Source organism: Rhinolophus sinicus, linkage group LG15 (assembly GCF_036562045.2).
Source record: "Rhinolophus sinicus isolate RSC01 linkage group LG15, ASM3656204v1, whole genome shotgun sequence".
NCBI lineage: Eukaryota > Metazoa > Chordata > Mammalia > Chiroptera > Rhinolophidae > Rhinolophus > Rhinolophus sinicus.
Window position 1 is genome coordinate 27,897,800 of NC_133764.1, and position 17,376 is coordinate 27,915,175.

General features: G+C 33.8%; 1 protein-coding gene across 12 annotated transcripts in view; it reads left to right on the forward strand.

The window, feature by feature from the left end:
• The window catches only part of TANC2 (tetratricopeptide repeat, ankyrin repeat and coiled-coil containing 2), a 341,035-nt gene that overhangs the window by 120,491 nt on the left and 203,168 nt on the right, over positions 1-17,376 (forward strand). For 2 of the 12 annotated variants that reach the window (XM_074320175.1, XM_074320178.1), the window contains exon 2: positions 13,355-13,415. The exons of the other annotated variants lie outside the window; for them this stretch is intronic. The gene's annotated coding sequence lies outside the window, so the exon portion shown is untranslated. The remainder of the gene's footprint in view (positions 1-13,354; positions 13,416-17,376) is intronic. 12 annotated transcript variants of the gene reach the window in all.

Sequence of the window (17,376 nt, forward strand, 5' to 3'; positions counted from 1 at the left end):
TGTATGGTAGCTTATGAACAGGTTTATATTTCTGCTAAATATGTATAATGTGTATATATACACATACATATACACGAAGGCTTTTTTCCTATTAATACTAGATTTTTAAAAAAGTAAGTCATTACAGATTTTATATTTTCTCTGTTGTAAATTTGTCGCAGCTCCTACCAATGTCTCTTTCTTTATATTGTTTATTCTGTAATAGTAGAGAGCATTAGTGGAGCATTCTCTGGTGAGATGGAAAATAAGTAAAATGAACACTGGAGTTGGCACTTCATATTTTATTGATGACTGTAATGCAGTGTGAGTTCGCATTGCACATAGTCATGATTTAAATGATTACCTCTTCTATGAAAGCAAAATATTTGTAAGAACGGCCATGTTATAGACAGTGAGTATAAAATAAAGAAAGTAGGACAAGTAAAATTTCTCTGTCCTTGGTTTCTTGAGGAATGCTCAGCATTGACTCAAGGCACTGTCATTTTAGAATTACAGTATAAGAAACAATTGAACATCAAGTATAGATAAAAACATGGAGGTTCAGTTTCCCACCCCCTGCCGGAAGCACTTTACTTATGTACTCATGTGTTTTGGGTTTGTGTGGCAGCATATTACTGGGAACTGTCTACTTGAGACAAGATATATTTACTTAAGCCACACCCAACAGATTCAGCTTTTTTAATGCATTCGGGCACTATTTTAATCCTGTGCTGTTTTGTAACCATCATATGTGGGATGCCTTTAAGTTGTAAAAACAAAGAAAATACTAGATTCACAGGTTCCAGCTTAATATGTTTTGAATATCTTTGAGTTGCTGTATTAATAGCCCAGAAGAGCAATATTTAAGTTATGCAGCATTATTTCTAGAAGAGAGAGAGAGAAAGAGAGAGGGAGAATATTTGTATGATTTCAGTACAAATGTACTGCAAGTATTCTGATCATATAGGTAACAATGCTGCTGGTATATTATTTTTTGGTTAGTATTGTGGGTGTTAAATTGGGGTGTGACATTTAGAGTTCAGATTGTCTCATTTGAGAAAATATTTGCCCAGGCATTTTGAATACTTCACTTAATTTTTCTGTGCTTTAAAATGTTTTGCAAAAGATTAAACCTGAGTTTAAAATCTATTTATAATGTTTTATTCTATGCAAATGATATGTTGTATGTGATAAGAATTAACAACTGTACGGCTGTTTGCCACTGTGTTACGATACCTCACCCACTCTACTGTAGACAGAAATAATAATCGGCATTAGTCTCAGTAGTCTGCAAAGTGCTCGTAGTCTATATTTTCAAAAACTATTTCTTTTAGGCAAAACAAATTCACTCTCTCTTCTCCCCCAAAAGAAAACATAACCTTCTCTTCTGTACTATATTCCTTTACTTTTATTGAATAACACAAAAGAATAATGATGGGATTTTCATATGCCAAGTTTAGTGAAAATAGAGAGCTAACTATAGATTGAAATATGCTATATTATTAGAATGTTTCATGTATCTAAAATGTTATATAACCCTGATGGAATGTTGCAGATGAAACAAAGAAATCTGATTGGTTCCTCACAAGACACAGCAGCCTTGAAATCCATTCTAACCAGAGGCTTCTACAGCAGCCTGGATGGTTAGTTGGCATTATAGTAAAAAACATAAAAATGCCTTGGAGACGGGGAGGGGTTTGGAAGAGAAAATGAAGTTGTTAAACCACTTCAGTAATCCTTATCTTTGAGCTGTTTATTTTCTTGCAGGTTTTCCCCACCCACTCTCCACCTGAGCCTCTTTTTCTTTTCTTTTTGCTTATTGTTACTTCAAGGGACTGTTATAGTCTATTAGGTTAACAAACTTTCTAAATAGTATTATTAAATGAACTGCAAGAGTCTCTGTAAAATGAGTTTTATATTAACGATAGAATAGGTTAATGAATAATATGATTTCAGGACATTTATTAAATATGGATAAGTGGGACTTGTTGGGGAGGGGGAGGATGTGATGGGAAAGAGTTCTGAAGAACATGACAGTAATTGGAACTCTTTGGCCCTACCCTTCTCCATCATATTAAAATTGCATTAGATAATTTGTCATCTAAGACTTCAGTGGTGCTTGGTGAGGGCACACTGTTATTGACATTCAAACAGCAGCCTATTACAGGTCAAAACAGGTGGAGAATTGTTTGCTGTCTGCTAGCTATTAGAAACACCCTTGAGATGGGAGAACAATATATGTTAGCTTTTATTTATTTATTATTCTTGGCTAGATGGTCTGCTGGAATATAGTTGTAAATTACAGCATGCAACCCTTTTATCCTTTGACAGAAAATATTTAAAATACGCTCGTAGTTTATTCTATTAAAATTTGAAAATTCTTATATTTAACAGTAATAGGTCAACCTCATTTGTAGGATCTGGGGGAGGGAAAAGTTAATGTGAGCAGGAATGAACATTTAAATAAAGAATATAAATTATATTGAAAGGAAGTAGAGGAGCATAAAAAAAGCATATTTAAAGAGTAATATATAATGTATATAAAGTATGATAAAAACAAACTATATCTTTTAGATTCCATTTCTGTGCTTATTTCCTAAATTATCCAATATGCTAATAGAGTCAGGCTGAAGGCAGCTGGCTGCTAGGGTTACAGCTGAAAACAAAATGGCTGGCAAGGATTAATACTGTAAATTTGCGATAGAGAGCTGGATGCAATTAAGATATCTTTTGTTGAAGGAGAATATTATAAGTAAGTTGATGAGGGAATGACTATTGTACGAGATGCTTTTGACAATAAAGAAACATTATTTTATTAAAGAAAATGACAAATACTCTATTATAGCATAAAATCAAGAGATTTTATGCTATAAATAGAGAGGAATTCGTTTTCAACTAAGCAATAAAAAACTCTTGTTAATATTCATTTAACCATTATTGTCTTTGTAATTCTAAGATCCAGTTTCTGAGAGTATTATTTATGAGTCTTTCAGATTAGCAGTGTGGTTAAGAGTAAAAGAAATTAAAAAAATGAATGCATTAGAATGGGAGGAAATTTGGAGATAAGTTTCTGGGAGAATCTTTCAGGTTAGCATTAAATTATTTATGAATCTTTTAGATTAGAATCTTGTAGAAGGATGGAAGAAATAGAATAATAGGAAAATTTAGAGAAAAGAATGAAAATATAGTTTAGAAAAATGACATCTGTTGGTTTGTATATTAGTAAAGATTTTTCTCTGTATAACCATAAACTTTTCCACTGAGTTTTAGCAATTGTCGAAAGAGTAAATGACATTAAAATTGTTGATGGGCTCGGATAGATTGAGAAATAGCGTCAGGAATTATTAATTCCTTAGATTGAAGACAGCACATTGTCTGTCACAGTGTCACAGCACGTGTTATAAGAGGGCAAACAGTGTAAAATTGCCATCTCCTCTTCTCCAGCACATGGTATGATGCCCCAGCACTTAGTGGGTACCTAGTAACTGGTGAATGGAAATAATAATGAACACTTTATGTGTGTGTCAAAGATACACATACACACCTAGATACCTACATAATTATGTCCACTTAATTTTCACAACCTTATAGGATAAATTCAGTTATTTTATTTTATTCATTTAGTAGATAAAGAAATGGGCATAGGAAAAAAAAAGTTTAATGACTTGACCAAAGTCATACAGTAAGTGTTGGAACCAGGATTAGTACTTGTGTGGTTCGGAACATTTTCATCATCTCTTCCTCCAGTCAATTACTGAAGATTAAATGTGTTAGTATTTAACAGTATCATTAGCCCTCAGGAGCATACATTGTGTATACATAAGCTGGTAGAAACTGCAGAGCAGAGAAAACCTTTCCGCTACATCTCTTCCAAAATTGCTTTAATTGATATGTTGTTTTCTAAAATCCTTTTTTCACTTAGCAATAACTGATGATCCATTATGGTGTAGATGTCAGTTCTAAGAGCTATTAAAAAGCCCACAGCAAGTGTATTCAGGAAGCAGTTGGAAAACACATGGAGCTTTGTTTGCTCCCCAAAATGGCTGCTAGCATCTAATCAGTCATCAAGTCCAGTTGATTAAAACCTGAATATTTCTCAACATTCTCTTATCTTTTCCTCTCCCATTCTCGCTTCCTTATTTTAGGATTTCCTCGTTTGTCATTTAAATGACTACGTCTTCAGTCTCAGTACCCATTAGTCCATTCTGTATTTTACTGTAAGAATGAATTTTCATAAATGTAAATCCCCGTAACTTTCAGAATAAAATATGACATGTCTTTTCACTAGTTCTCATTGCTATAGTTATGTCCTAATACAGATGCATACAGACATAGACAGTATACAGACTCATAAATTTTAGAATTTGGTAAAAAAAAATAAAAAAATTGATGTTTGAATCTTTTTTTCAATCTTATCAGATTGAAAAATCACAATATAAAAATGTATCCGTGAACAATTTTTAGTTTAGTATTGTGTGTGTGTTTAAAATTTACTGTGGTATCATTATCTCTGTATCATTCTTCATCTTGCTTATTTTGCTCTTGGTGTATATGGACTTGGTTTATTTCTTTTATATATTGTACAGTGTTCAATTTTATGAGCACATTTCTTCTATCCATTTCTCTCCTAATAGAAATTTGAGTTTATTTCAGTGTTTGTTTTATTACAAATAATGCTGCATTGAATATCCTTACACACATACAAGAATAAGAGTTTTTCTAGGGGCTGTATTTAGAAGTGCAATTGCCAGGATGTAGGTTATTTGCATTTTCATTTTTACTAGATAAATCTCTTACCAGTTTACACTGTACCAGTTTACACACTTCTTAGAAGTGTTGAGAGTTCCTGTCTTTCCATATCCTTGCCACATTCATATGGTCAGACTTCTTCATTTTCTTCAATCTAGTAGGTGAAAGGTAATATTCTACTGATTTAATTTGTTACTCTAATTTCTAGTGAGGCTGAATATCCTTTCATGTGTTTATTGGCCTTTCAGAGTTCCTCTTTTGTTACTAGTCTCCTCATGTCCTTTTTGCATTGTTTCTCTTGGATTATTTATCTCTTTCTTACTGATTTATGGATATCTTTTACAGGTTCTAGACAGGGTTCAGCAAACTGCAGCCCAGGTCAAATCCCTCCTTTTTGTGTGGCCTATGAGCTAAGGATAGTATTTACGTTTATTTAAATGATTCAGAAAAAAGATTTAAAGAAGAATGAAATTTTACAGCATGTGAAAATTATGTGAAATTCAAATTTTATTGTCCATAAATAAAGTTTTATTGGGGCACTGTCACACTCATTTATTTACATATTATCTGTGGCTGCTTTTGGACTACAGTGGCAGAGTTGAGTGTTACAACAGAGAACACCTGATGTACAGAGCCTAAAATATTTATTCTCCTTATAGAAGTTAGTAGATCCTGTTCTAGATTGATCCTTAGTCTGTGACATTTATTGCAGATATCTTCTTTCAGTCTCTGTCCTGCTTTAAAACTTTGCTTTTGGTTGTCAGACTAAAATTCTATAAACTCCTGTTGAATAGAAATCTAAATTTTTAATTTATTCATATTTATTCATCTTTTTGCCTCATATGTTTCACAAATACTTCCTTAGAGATTGCAAGTACATTCTATATTTTCTTAAAGTGGTTTAAGTTTCATTTTTTACTTTCAGCTTTTTAGTATATTTTGATTTTTCTTTTTCCCCTTAATTTTTTGGTAATGGGATTATGGTATGAGAAGGGGCTCTAATTATTTTTTTTGATATGAAGAAAGGCAATTTTCCTTATTTTTTTGTTGAATAGCCTTTCCTTTCTCTGGTGTTTTATAATACTACTTTCTCACATCGAAGTTTCTTTATTTACATGAGAGTCTGTTTTCTGGGTTCTTTGTTCAGTTCGTTCCTTATTGTTTGATTAAAGATTTCTATATTCTACTTGGTCTTAATGATTCCTATTATTCAACCACTTAGTCATTGTTGTATTCACATTTCCTAGTTTCTTAGGAGAAAAATATAAAATGGTAATAATCGAGTAAGAATCTTACTAATGACTAGTTTAAGGAAAGGAATATTGTTTTTGAATTTTGTATATTACATATACCAAGGTTGTGTTGTTAGCTTTAGTAACATTTTTTCCTTATAACATTTTGATCTTGAATTTTTATTTTCATTGCCATCATTATCACAATCAAATAATACAGTAAATATTAGATGCTAATAAGTGAATGTTATCATGCTAAGTACTTTAAAAAACACATTTATATATGTTCATATGTAAATATAAATCAGTAACAACAACAAATTATTTAGGCATATAGAATACATAAAGTATAATTTATTTGAAACCTTTTCAGGCATATTTAGATAATAAGATTTTTTTGGTTTTTTAGTACTTAGGTTTCTCAATGTCGTTACATTTAAACATGCTTATCAGTCATAGCAGAAAGATGTCATGCCTTTTCTTGGGGCTGAAGTGGGGAGAGGGAGATTTAATTTTTAGTCTGTCAATAGAATTTATTCTGTCTTTTCAGGGAGTAAAAGGAATGAATATAAGGGTTTATTTTATGGTGAACTATGTGACATAAAAAATTCTCTATTACTAGTACTTTTGAAATTTACCCACATATATGAACTTTTGGACTTCAGATTTCTGTTTAGACATTCTGAGGGTAGAACTCAGCAACCGAAAGAAAGCCAATATTAGGAAAACAAAGGGAGGTCTAATTAGACATGAGGTGGAAAAATAGAACCTTATAGACCATGTTAAGAATTTTTATCTATTCTAATGGGAGATCATTTAAACAGTTTATTTTTATTTATTTACTTATTTTTTAAAGGAGGGCGCAGCTCAAAGTGGCCTATGCAGTGATTGAACTGGCAACCTTGGTGTTAGTAGAAATGCGCTCTAACCAACTGAGTTAACAGGCCGCCCAATTTAAACATTAAATGGGAAAGCTATTAGATTTGCATTTCTAAGTAATTACTCAGCTACTTTGTGGATAAACACTTAGAAGACAATGAATATAGGAATGGATGTAGGTTGGAGATGAAGAGAGGTGGATAGATTGAAGAGACGTTAGGAAGAAAAATCAGTAATATTTGGTGATGAATTCATTGAGATGGGGAGCTCTGATAGAGTATGAGGGTTGAAGAGGTGAGGGGAAAGTTAGAATTTCTTGTTTGGTTGTTTTAAGTTTGAAGTATATTTGAGACATTCAAGTAGAGATTTCAAAAAGGCAGTTGTTATATAGATGGACCTTTCCAATTTTCACACAGATGAATAAAGAGCTCCCTAGTATAATAATGCATTTAAAAGTAAAACATAAATATTTGGGTTGAGAATTAAGAATAATTACAGAACTCCTATTAGAATGACTTACTTGGTTTTCAGAAAAAAATCAAGTTATTAAGTAATTTCACTTCTGGCTGTTAATGTTTTCCTCTATCTAGTTTTAGATCTAGAATTGATGAGACGCTAAACAGGTTAAGATTAAATGAGATTTTGAATTGAATCCTTGGTTAAAGTGGTATATTATTTTCTCCTTCCCAATCCTTCGTTTTCTATTCTCTAGCTTGGTTAATGGTATTATAATCAGTCCAGTGAAATTCCCAAATCTGTAATTCTAAGACATCCAGAATTCCCTTCTTTCAATCATTTCACTCATGCAAATTAATTAATTCAACAGCTTTTTTTTTTTTTGAGCACCTACTATGTATCAGATACTGTTCTAGGCACGGAGGTAGAGCAGTGAATACAAAATTTTTTGCCCTCATGGAACTTACATTCTAGTGGAGAAGATGGCCAAAATTAAGGTAAATAAGTAAAATATACAGTATGTTGGTGATAACTACTAAGGAGAAAAATGAAGCAGGGAAGGGAGAAAACACTGTGTCTATATGTAAAGGCGGGGTACAATTTTAGATCGGGTAGAGAGGGAAGGCATCATGGAGGAAACATTTAGGTAGCTACCTGAAGAAGATGAGGAACAAGCTATACTGATATCTGATAGCAAAGTATTCTAGGCAGAGACCTTGCTATGGGTACATTCTTGGAGTGGTTAAAGCACAAGGGGAAACGATGTGCTTCAGTGAAGTCAGAGTCAAGAGAGTAGGAGATTAACTCAGAGAAGTAATGGGGGCCAGTTCATAAAGTGCCTTGAGCTAGGGACTTTGCGTTTTACTCTTATTAAGATGGGACATTTTGGAAGGGTTTTGAGGAGCGGACTGTCATGATCTGATTTGTGTTTTAACAGAATCATTCTGATTGCTGTGTTGAGAATAGATTGAAGCCAGGCTGGGGCAGAAGCAGAGAAACCAGGTTACAGACGAGGGTGGCTTGGACAAGGGTGGAAGTAGCGAAGGATGAGAAGTAGTTTGTATATAGTATTATGAAGGTGCAGCTGACAGGATCTACTGTCGGATTGTATGTGCAGTGTGAGAGAAAGAGGCTTAAGGATACCCCCAAACGTCTTGACTTAAACAACTAAGAGAGTGGAGTTGCTGTCTTACAGAGATGAGGGAGATTATGAGAGGAGCAAGTTCACGGAGGAATATTAGGACATGTTAAATTCTGAGATACCTGTTTAATATTCAAAGCAGAGATGTAAGGTAGACAACTCCATAAGTATTGAGTTAGTTCATGGACGACGTCCAACTAGGGAGATAAATTTGGGAACCACCAATGTATAGATGAAACATAAAACCATGAATCTGTTTGAGATAACCAAGGGACGTACATAGCAAAGGGATTAGAAAAATAAACCCTGGGGCACTACAACGTTTAGAGATTGGAAAGATGAGAAGGAACAAGCCAGGGAAACTAAGAAGAAGAAGCCACAGAGGTAGGAAAATGGTGTCTTGAAAGTTAAGTGAAGGGAAAGCTTCAAGGAAAAGAGAATGATTAACTGCATCAAATGTTGCTGATAAGTCAAAAAATAAGGAAACTGAGAACTGACAATTGGATTTAGCAATGGACTTTATAGGAGAACTTGGTAAGTGTGAATTTTCCGGAGTGGTGTATATGAAAGCCTGGTGGAGTGGATTTGAGGAAGAACGGGAAAAGAAAATTGATACTAGTGATTAGAAACAACTCTTTCAAATGGGTACAAAGTCTTTGTAGTTCTGTGTCCCAAGTAGTACATGAATCTACCCTCCTTTATTTTCAATGTTTGTGCATTTATTCAGGCTTTCCGTTCCTCTGGGCGTATTGCAGTGATCTCTGCCTTTAGCCTATGACCCCACAGTGCCAACTCTGCCAGATTCATCTTTTGAGAACACTAGCCAGATCACGCAACTCCCCACACTCACAAAATAAAGTTCAAATTGATCATGAATACTGATTGTGCCTTTTGTGATTATGCCTCTGCTAACTTTTCTACTTTATATCCTGCCTCTTCTCCATGCTTTCTGTGCTCTATCCATACCAAACTCTTCGAATTTCCCTAAATGCGCCATGTTCTTTTATTCCTGTCTAGACAAATAACACCTGGTGCTGTTCCTGAACATCCCTTCTCACACTTTCGGAGGCGTGGCTTCCCTGACATCCAGGTTAATGAGAAGAGGCAGAGGTTATTCGAGGTTTTAGAATCATAGGGAACTACATCTAGATGGCATCGGTCATCTTGGTGGTGTAACTTCTCAAGCCTAGCTCAAAGGAGTAAATTTAGAATAGTTCACTATAGGTTAAAGCCTTCACTTTTCCTTTGCTATTATGTACGATATGTATATATGTATACATATTTAGTTTCATGCTACTGACAGTATCTTGAAATGATATGATGAGGATGGCAGGTTGCCTCTGTGGTCTTCCTCCCCAACACCTATAACCCCAGTCTAAACATGAGAAAAGGATCAAACCCCTACTGAGGGACATTTCACAAAATTCCTGACCAGTATTCCTTAAAACTGTCAAGGTCACCAAAAGCAGAATCTGAGAAACTCATAGTTTAAAGAGCCCCCAAAAAACATGATGGCTAAATGTAATGTGGTATCGTGGAATGAAAAAAAGACATTAGAAAAAAACTAAGGAAATCTAAATAAAGGGTGGATTTCAGTTAATAATAATGTATCAATATTGACTCATTAGTTTTAACAAATGACTAGACTAAGATGGGAAACCACGTTTGGGGATTATGGGATCTCCCTATACTATCTTAGCAACTTTTCTGTAACTCTAAAACTATTCTAAAATAAAAAGTTTATTAAAAAAAAAACACAAGCAAAAATATGTCATTGTAGACACATTTATTTTTAACAGTCTATTAATTTAAGGCACTGTTAGGCTTGGCATTTTGTACATTCATTGTGTACTTTGAAGGCACAGTCATTCACTTTTAAAATACTGACATCATTTTGATTGCTCTATTTCGAGTTAGCAAGTCTGTCTCTTGTTTCCCTGTTATTAATCATCATTATTGATGCATAGCTGTATCATGAGAATCAAAACATTCTTTGTTTAGCAGAACTTTTCTTGAGCTACAGATAAGACTTATGGGACTTTTGGATGTCTTGGGCAAATATAAATTAATAACTCATCGTAGGGAAATTATTTTTCTTTTTTAGATTTAGAGCATACAAGCTATGAAAACCTGTGAACTTGCCTCTTTTATTTTCTGGAAAGCTTTGAAATACTCTGTAGTATACTTTTGAAAAGTATTAGCTATAGTACTGATGGCATTATGTTAATCAGCATATTTTATTTGGTGAAGGATGCTTCCTTTCTCTCTAGAGGAAGAGACATTGTAAAATTTTTCTTAAGAACTGAATCACTTTTAGGTGGGTCTGGGCTTACCTATGAAAATTCTTAATGACAAAGTTCATTAGACTGATGTGAAGGATAAGGTCATAGTACTTTGGATTAATGCTGCTCATCTTTTTCTTAAATAATAGTTTGGATAAGGAAAGGAAAACACTGAAGTTTTTAGACTGTGTCTCATACCACATCAATATTGCCTATTTTTTCCTTGAACTTGATTTGATTTGATAAACGCATTAATTTTATAGCTGACCCTTGGCAAAATGAATTTGAAAATTTTTTTTAAGACTGCCCATTTCATTCTAGATTCCAAGTTGACACTTAAAATACTCGATGAAAAAGCTTTCAAAGGCACACTTTGAACATTTTACAGTCCAGAGATAGTCATATAAATAATTAACTATTATACAGTGTGACAGTGCTGTAAAACAGATATGTATAATGTGCTATGGAAGCACAGAAGAGGGAACAATTAATTCTTTCTGGCTGACATCCAGGAAGTCTTTATAGAGAAGATAGGAAATGACATTCAAGTCATCTTTTGGTGAAACGATATTGTTGATGATGATGATGATAGATGAAGATTCCAGTTATCATTTAATAAGTGTTTACTTAGTGTCATATGGCATGCTGTGTTTTATGTACATTACTACGTTTGTTTCCCACCCTAACTCCATAGGGTATTACTATGTCAACTTCACAGATAAGGAAACAGGTTCAGAGAATTGCGTTTTCCTAAGGTCATATAAATAATAATACTTCAAAGATTGTATCCAACTCAGCTCTGCTAAACTCCCAGCACTGTTAATATGCATTGGATACAATTTCATTATATTGTCAAGTGAGGTAACTGCATTTTAGGTAGAGAAAACAGTATGAATAAATTGCAATTCCTTTTTGCATTACTGTAATGCATTTCCTCTTTGAATATCATCAAGTAGGTTGGTGCTGCCTTAGTATAGGGGAATGCATTATTCAGGATTTTATGGTTACAAGTAACGGAAAATTTGACTCAGAATTGCTTATATCAGGGGTTAGCAAACTTTTTCTGTAAAGGACCAGATAGTAAATATTTTAGGCTTTGTAGCCCGTATAGTCACAACTACTGAACTCTGTCATTGTAGTGCAAAAGCAGCCATAGACTGTATGTAAAGGAGTGATTATGACTGTGTGCTAATAAAACTTTATTTATGGACACTGAAATTTGAATTTCATATAATTTTTATGTGTCATAAAATATTGTTCTTTTAATTTCTTTTAAGTCATTTAAAAATGTAAACATTCTAGCTCACCTGCTGTCCAAAAATAGTTGGTAGGCCAGATTTGGCCTTTGGGCAAGTTCATGGATCTTTGGTTTATATGGTGAAGAGGATTTATTGTATTATGTATCTGTAGTCCAGAGATAGGTAGTCTTCTTTAGTAATTCATTGTGAACAGGGACCTTGGTATTGTCCATCTCTCTACCCTACTTTTCACAGTTAACTTTATCCTTGTGTTTATTCCCCTTGTGTTTACAAGATGGCAGCCGGAATATCCTGGGTCCTCATGTGTTCTTCCATGTCTAGGGAAACACAAGACCCTTTTCAAATGCTCTTTCTAATGTCTCTTGATTTTCATCCCGTCAGGTTTCACCCCTACAGTTCCACAGGAGCCATGCTAAATCATCTACATTGACTAAATTGAATGATCAATTCTCAGTGTTCATGTTACTTGACCTATCAACATCTGATCTTTTTCATTCTATAAAACCCTTTCTTTTCTTGACTTCTGTACTCTCTTAGTTTTTTTCCTATTCTCCAGCCACTACTTCTTATTGTCTGCTGGTTTCTCCTCTTACCCTCAGCCTCTACATGTTGGATTCAGCCCCAACACTTAGTCCTCTGACCTCTCTTGTCTATCTCTTCTCTCTCTTATTTATAGTCTCTTCCTTGGGGATGTCATACAGTTTAAATGTAATTTATGTACTTATGACATACGTATGTCCATCTCTGCTTATTTGTCTAATAGGCATCCAAACTTAGTATGTCCAAAATTGAGCTCCAAATGTTCTCATCCTCAATCCTCTTCTCCCACAGCCTTTCCTGTCTCAGTAAATTGCAGATGCATTATTTGGGCCCAAAATATTGGAAGTATCCTTGGCTTCCTTCTTTATCTTTCTGTTTTGGTAGCAGATTCTCTCCATTGCACCTTCAGAATAGATGTAGAATCTGACCACCTCCACTACTCACTTAGAGTTTTCATCCTTCTTCTGGATTGTCACAATAGCCTCTTAATTGGTCTGTGTCTGCTTCAGCTCTTTTCAGTACCTGCCCCTCTCCCCACCCCTACCACCTTAATGATTTTTTTGTTACAGTAGGGAGCAGTGGAGTCTTGAAAAGCATGCAGATTTTTGAAACCAGAAAATTTTGATTTTAGGATTGCTACTTTCTACAAGTGTGATTTGGGGAAAGTCACTCCTCTGAATCTCAGTCTTACATTTAAACTGGGCATACTACTTGTTTCATAGAATTATTATTAGTATAAAATGAGATAATGTTGTAAAGACCTTACTGACACTGTACCCAGCAGAGAATAGATACTGAACAAATTGTGGTTTCTTTTCTCTTTTCTACCCCAAACAGATGAGCTGCTTTTCATCTTTTCTGGTTATCGGAGTGTGTATGTAGCCAGGGAACATCTTACGTATGTACCTCTTCATAAATGGCCCTTGGGTAATGAATAAATCTGGCTTATGTTCCTGGTCTTCCTTTTGCATTTTCTTTCAATTCCATTTATGTCCTCCAGTTGATGTCTGCCCTTGTTGGCATTAAGTGTATACAGTTCTTGTATATGCTTCATTAAATGTATACTATTCGTACCTGAATAGTAAAAAGGACCAGAACTCATACCTGAATAGTAAAACTTTAATCTGTGTGTACTGTATTCCATACCTCCCACCTCTCCGATTAGGGTCATATGTTTTAAGTTTCTACAGGAGGATTGAAGACAACCAACTTAACATTTTAACTCATGAAATCTAATATTTATTCTAGCTCATTATTTAGCTGAGAACACTAAAGATGGGCTCAGGAACTGCCAAATTCAGGGTCACTTAAATTGTTTATTTTTCAACTATAATAGTTTGAGCCTGGATTGAGGAGAATAATCATTTAACATATCTCCTACTTGCAGGAAAGAAAACATTTTTCTTGGAATTGTTTAGGCACTTTATTATTAACTTTCCCTAACTTACATTCCTTCATAGGAAATCACTTAAGTACTGAATATTCTTTATATAGTTGGTATTTCTTTACTAGAAGTGTTTTAGTGCTTTAATACATCTGAGTTGAAAACTCTATGAGGTAAATTCTCCTGTGACATTTTCACCTTTGAAATAATGGGAATAGGAAATCTATTAACAGTGTTTCTCAGTATTAAGGGTATATTGTTTTATATTATTTGCTGGATTTAACTCAGTATGCTGATGAAAAACAAATGTTCTCCGATGATTATCTCAAATCCAGGAAACCTCAGCTCTGATTTGAAAAACTAGCACTTGAGTTGGACAGTCAGGTCTTTTTTATTCCTGTACCTGTTAACATCAGTGGGTTTTCCTCTGTAAAGTTCACAATACATTTGAAGTAGATCTTTAACTCAAGTTTGGTGAGTAAATTTGAACTTCACAGACATAGGTGGCCCTGTTCTACCTTCTTCACTCTGGGATGATGTAATTAGTATTATGCAAATAACTTGCTTGATGACTGAAGGTCTTCTGTTTTGTCTATAAATATAAGTATTATATGTGGGAGGTCTTATCTGTCCTGAAGGAATTGTGTGTTAAGCAAAGCAAAAACATGTCAAGTACTGTACATCATTGCTGTCTTACTATTTTGGATAATGGGATTCATTAGTTCCATAAGCGTACTACAAACTTTTAAAGAGGTTGAAAATTTTTTTTTACACCATCTTGGGGCCATGGTGAGTTTATCATTTTTAAAATAACTTTAACTGTTTACTTTTACCTGAGAGTTAATCTCAACTCTTATGATTAGTCTCCATTGGGGTAAAACACAGTTAAGGTTTCAGTCTTAGAGGAGTGCATTGCTCAAATTTACTGCAACGTATTTCTGGTTCATTGGTTTGATGACTCAAAACTGCATCTTAAGCCATTTCCTGCCTGTATTTTTCCTGTGGCTTGTTTGATTGATACTCAGACATTTCGAAGATCATACAAATTTAATGTTATTTTAAGGCTTGTTTTTGTTTTTCTCCTTTTATTGTTTAGGATGACAGTGTTAGTAAGGGGAGATGTCTGTTTAATTTGTGTTACTTCTCACATACGCCAAGGGCTTGTTTTGATGTTAAAAAAGAGAATTTGATACATATATGAATTATTTTGTCAGAAAAATGAAAATTTAAAGCATGCCTGAATAGGACTTTTGCTCATTGTAATTGATTACCATGTCAAGGAGGACACTTGCATGAAAAAATTAAGTGATCACTAGGATGGAAAATTGACTAGGGTGATATTTACTCATCCTGATAACCTGATATGTAAGATGCCGTAGATTTCTGGTATTGTTTTCTATTTTGATAAATAGAAATTTATTTATTAATAAATTTATTCATTAAATCTGTATTTCATAATAATTTTGGACTTCATAATACTTTTTTTTTCTTCATCTGTTGAAAGACCTGTGTTGTTTGACCTTCAGAATTTCCCAGTTTGAATTTTGTTGATTGTGCACTCAGGAACAATTCAACATTTTTGTCTGCTCTTTGTTTTTCCTGAAAACTGACAGCAAGATTCAGAGGTTTGACCAGACTAAAGTTTGATTGCTTTGGCAAAACTGTAATTGTTGTGGTCCTGTCCTCAGGAGGCATATAGTGTCTGGTTTTTACTCTTATTTGATGTTATTGGCCATTGATGCTTGGGGCCTGTAGATCTATTAATTCATTACAAGTTGTGAAATGGTGCTATTCTAATTCTATCTTGTTTCTCATTTATTATCTGAAATAATTTTATAAGATCTCTTTTATGTACTCATTGGCTACTAGTATAGTTTATATAGGAAATGCAGGATGAATTGCTTAATTCTTTTATTTCTCCGGTTTTCAAGATAATGACCTGGGTCCCTGTTAATCTCAGAAGGTAACCCGTTAGTGTGGCGGTGGTGTTATGATCTCATGGCAGTGAGAGCTTCTTCACTGCGTCTTTTTGATGAGAGCCTAGTTGTACATTATCTTTGATAGCTTCCTTACTGTTAAATGTCAGTATGTTCTAGGTTTATCTAGTACATTTCCTTTGCTAAACCAGCTAGTTCTCTAAGAAATCTTGGTTTATTTTAATGGAGAATAGCATTTCAGAATCACAGTTTGGGCTCGAGGGATGGTCATGGCGACTCGGTGAGGCACTGTGTCTGGGCATTTTCAGTGGACAGAGCTAGAACATACCTGTGACTTGCAGGATTCTACTGATGTTTCCAATATGGAGTCCATGCCACAGAGTTTTTATTTAACTTCTTCTGTTATTATTTCTGTAGTTCCTTTCTTCTACACTGAGAATTCTGGTTCTCGAGGAGATGATAGCACTAGAGTATACCATTACTCATTTGCTTTATCCCTGTTTATAAACATTACCGCTACCAATTTTGATTACTGAAATCAGTTAAATTTTTTTTGTTCATTTATTCTTTCTCCGTTTCTTCCCTCATTTGTTTATGGTTGCACTGTATCTGTTACATTGTCAGAATTTATAGCCATTACATACTACAATCTCTCCATTAAAAAAAACCCATTTGGAATCTTAATGTTACAAACAATTGTATAGTATATTTAATGCTCATCACTAGTCCTTATTTTGATGTTTCTCTAGTCACTTTGGTTGCCTAAAGTTAGTTCTGTATTAGAGCTAGGAAGGGATTATTTTTTCCTCTTTCTTTAAAGTATAGTAATTTTAGTAGAAAATGCCTTTGTACATTGATCTAAGTTAATTATCTGAAATACACATGGTGCTCTTATAATATGTAGTTTCAAATATCTATGTATCTATATCTATATATATACACTTGTATATGTGGGTGAGTATGTATACATGTATTTACACCGACATATAACTATACATATTACACATACATGCACACTGTTTTTTCTGGAAAGCTTTTTTAAATTATAGTTTTTAGTATTCTGTTCTCTAATTTGGGTTTTCTTCTTTAGGGACTCCTATTTTTATCCTTATGCTGGATCTTCTTTGCCTGTCTCTGATACTTGTTACCTTCTTGCAAATCCTTTTTAATCTTCTTTTTAAAAAAATTCTTAAAGATTTTCATCCTTTTACCTTCTATTTCTTTTAAGATCTTTTGTTATATTTATTTGCTCTTATGTTTCTTATAGTTTAGTGTTTGTTACTGAAATGGTTTTTGTTTTCTTTTTCTTGGTTTTTGTCTCATTTCTGAGTTTTTCTGATTCTGATTTTATATTGCTCTTTCATATATTATATAATTTTCTTATTGCTCATAAAATATGTAAATGTCATTTTTATTATAGTAAAACATATAGCCCAAGGGATTATTTGATGTATTTTAGACAAATAAGCAACATTAACTAATTTAGACATTGCTTTAAATCAAGGCTTCTAAACTGGAATTCAATGAATGGACTTCAA